This window comes from Ruditapes philippinarum, unplaced genomic scaffold, assembly GCF_026571515.1.
Source record: "Ruditapes philippinarum isolate M1 unplaced genomic scaffold, ASM2657151v2 ctg2162_1_1_1_1, whole genome shotgun sequence".
In the NCBI taxonomy this organism is placed as follows: domain Eukaryota; kingdom Metazoa; phylum Mollusca; class Bivalvia; order Venerida; family Veneridae; genus Ruditapes; species Ruditapes philippinarum.
The window spans coordinates 302-4,715 of record NW_026859350.1 but is presented as its reverse complement, the minus strand read 5'-3'; positions in this window follow the sequence as shown (position 1 = coordinate 4,715).

The window sequence follows — 4,414 nt, the reverse complement described above, 5'->3', positions numbered from 1 at the left end:
TAATGAACCTTCCAGATCTGAACTCTATCTCATTTTCAAATTTCAAGTTCAAAAATAACAAATACACAGTAATGATACAACAATCAACACATGTTTGTCCGATAAGTAACTAAAAACCCCTTTCTAATGGTTAATCTTGAATATATCATTAAAATCAATTTCACGGTGAATCACTCGATTTAACTCCATCAAGAGTTTAAAAACCTGGCCATAATCAGGTGTAAAGTTACTTTTCCAATCTCTAAGCCATCAGTTTAAACACACAAGTCACAATATTTTCAAATACAGGTACGCTGTCTTAAACATTTGAATTTCCCTCTGTTGTCAATAGCTGTAGGGCAATTTTCACCTGACACGCGCATACTACCACATTGTCTCCTTAGATGATATCTTTATTTTGTGGTTTTAACTAATCAACTGATAACAATCTTTGAAACTTATGTTATTTTTCATAAAATACCATATGTATTTGATTGATAAGGCATTGTTTTAAAAACGTGCATATATGTTTTAAAGAAATCAATTACAACTTCTCAAAATTTTATAATTGTGTACGATACAGCGTTTACAGTACCTGAATGACCTGTCTTTATTGATTAATGAAAACAAACAAGAGGGGATACAACCTAATGACGGGATAGGATAAACAGGAGATATTTTTATTGTTAAGACTGTGTAATCTTCTTTGCATAATTAACTCCCTTTTATTTCAAAATAAGATTTTCATATTGGGACATACAGCAAAAATGATGTTCAAACTAGCATCATTAAAATTAATCATTAAGTTTTACATAAATAACATCTTTATCAATAAAGATGCTCATAATACTACTGCCAATTCAAGCAAGACCAAATTCAATATTTAAATATTTAATAAATATCATAAATAACCATTAATATAAAACATGCTTTACAAAATTTGCTGAAATAGAAACTAAATATTTTCAAAATTCAATCAGTACAAATTTATATAAGCAATGAAATCCGAAAATAATGTATTTAAATAATTCCACAATTATCAAAGTGTAATAAATTTAAATAAAAAATGAATTAAAGATGCAAATTCTAGATATACAATAAATCAACAATTATGGGACACAGGATATTATGGGTTGTTACATAATCAAAACCTGCGATGGTTAAATCAATTTCAACACTGAATACAAAGAGCACATCACCCCCCTCAGGGGGTTAATTTCTTCAGCATGATTCAAATTGTCCTTGACAGGTTATAAAGTGATAATACCACCTCCCACTTTCACAGTAGCAGATTGTCATCACACATACTTATATATACTGTGATTATCATAACAACATTTATATGTGAGGAAGATAAATTTAATTAGTGTCAATATAAGAAAATAGGTTTCAAATGCTGATTATTTCTCTGTCTTATTTTTTATAGATAAAGCAACAGAGACAACCTTGAAACTGAAAATTATATGAACCACATTGGATAAGTTGAATTAAAAGTCTGTATACAGCAAAAGTTATTGTATCATATTTTTGGAGTTAATACAATATTTCACACACTAAATCAAGAAATCAGATCGGTCGATAAGCCAACTTCTAAATATAGAATATTAATTCTTTATATGTTTAGCTGATCAGTGATGCAGTCATAGATGCTTTTTTCCTGAAGAGATACATAAACTACCTTTTTAAAAAGCAACAGTTAAATTATCAGCATCAGCTGTACTTGTGACCAATCTATTTTGCTTTTCAAGTGAATTTGCCATCTATTTTACAATGAAATAGTATGTGAGCTTACTATTCATAAAAAAGAACAAATAACAAGAACAAAACAAACCCAAACAAGAAAAAAGTAGATGAAAAAACAACAAAGAAAATAAACATTCATCAAATTAAGTAACATCAATAGAATTATGCACAATGACATGTCACCAGCCAACTCCCTAGGGACACCACTGACATGGGTGGGGGGTGGGGGGTGGGGCAGGGGATATAATCCGAATTTTCACAACTCTGCAAAGTCATTACAGTTTTGATATGGTCCCAAAACAGCACGCTTGCAGAGGCATTTACCTTAGTTTTACCAAAATCACTGCCTGTACCTGGGTTTCATAATTCAAAGTGTCAACGTCTGTGCTATAGCATATATCAAGGTATGGAGGACATGAATTAAACATCTTACTGATTTCACTAGCATCATGAACAGAAAACATTTGAAAACAAATCGCAAATACAGAAATGTAAACGAAGGGTCGACCTTATTTGAGGACGAACCAATCTTTTACCACTTTACCTCGCCACGGTAAGTCAAATCACTGGTTCGGGTGCTCGTGACAAGGCTGTAGCTATATACATGTACTCAGAAGACAAAAAGAAAGAAAATTCAAATATTCTTATTTGGGTTAACGTGAACAACCTAGGAAGAGATCTTGAATTTTTCTTTTTCAAATAATGCGCTGACAAATGGTGTAAGGAAAAGTAAGGGAAGTAATCGTGTGAATCTGTCAATGATCAGCGGAAATAAAATGCGTATTTTATATATTTTTTCTAATACTTATTCAAAACAAGATTTTATTGTGATTATATCTTTTTATGATGACATAATCATTTTATGGAAAAAAAACGTGTTCAACTATTCTAAAAATTACAAATAGAACTTGCTATCTAGGACAATTTAAGATATTTTGTAACAACATCAATTAATCAACCAGACTGCTGATACTTTCCTTAACAGTAATAGCCAATTTATTATTGACCTTGGCAGAATTTTACACTTTTCTACACTGAAAATAAACATTTTCAATGTGTTATGAATTCGATACATTATGTACTTTTTATTTTAAACAACGTAACTTATCAAACAGAATAACGATAAATCAAAATAACAAAAATCAACCCTTGACCTTTCATGAAAGCACCGTATTATCAGCATTAAACCATTCACGTCTAAAAGCAAATAAATTCTTTAATATAACTGTTTGTTCAAAATTAAGCAGAAATCTTAGAACAAACAATCGATAGCGAAAATCTTTGACCAAGTTTTTCAAATTGTGAGATATAATCTACGTGTGTTTACATTTATCCTCATTATCAGTATCACATGAATTGACATTTTCTGAATTAGATTCCTGTTATAGCCGTGTATGACATTTTTATTGCAATATCAATTTCTAATAGGTTTATCTAGTAGATCGATACTGATATGAGCCGAGTGTTCAATGCACACTGTTCGACTGATTGATTGATTGCAGACGATTGATGTGAGCTTCTATACACGCTTTAATGATTTGTGCTGATGAATGCATGTCTACGATCCGAGTGAGCACAATGTGCAAAATAGAATAATATACTATTACTTCACATTGATAAGTAATGGATCTTGTCAATTCAAAGAGACTGACTTCCCCTTCTTCCCAGGTGTGTATTTCACTTAACCATTCTTTCCTTGATAATTGTCGACGTAATGGGGGCTAGTAATACTACAGAAAATTAAGCAAGTGTACCCATTGGTGTTCTAAGAGCCCGCTCGTTTCTTAATAGAGCAAAGAGAAATGAAGTATTTCTTCTGTAACGGTACGCTTTAAAGTCGTCACATGACCGAAAACAAGGTGTCAAACATTCACAGATTGTTCATCTTTGTGTATCCACAAAATAAAGCGAAAAATGACAACAGCATGTGATAAAAATGAATTAACTAATACTCATGTACGATAGTAACAATCAGAAAAGGCTTGCTATATGATCATCAAACCTTTTTTTCCCAGATTTTTTCCCAGAACGTTCTCTTAATTCATTCTAACATTTCAATAAAATTAAAAAAGATTCTAGAGGAACCTTTTTGCGATATTGACAAATATAGCTGAATTGTAATACCGTTTTATGTTGTTTTCAGTAATATAATTTACACACATAATTGATAACATCAACTGAAGTTTTACATTAGGTCAATCAAGTCAATATATCATATGTATCGGCACACTGAAAGTTCGAGAAATTCTTGCTAATTAAGCACAGAACTACGATCGAAGACCACCAATCTCAGTTACAATCTCGAACATGCATAATGAAATACCAAGGGAGCTAGAATCTACAAGAAATGAGAAATTCTGATTATAATCTGAACACCATAGAAGATAGCCGTGTTAATTATCAAGCCTATTGCCTGATGAATTTATATAATAGATTTCTCCAGCTATAAAACTGGGAACAATCGTTGTAAAGTTTAAAGGCTTTCATTAACAAAATACAAGGAAAAACTAAGCTAGACACACCAACAGTATATAGTACAGCTCATACAGGTCAGACTGCCTTGTCACACTGTCTGGTCATGGCTCATTATTTTCGATTTAAGCAGACTAGACAGGAATTAAGTTATGTTGTCCCAGTTACTTTTATATGCCATTTGCATATTAAGTTAATAAAAAATACTCATTTTTTAAAC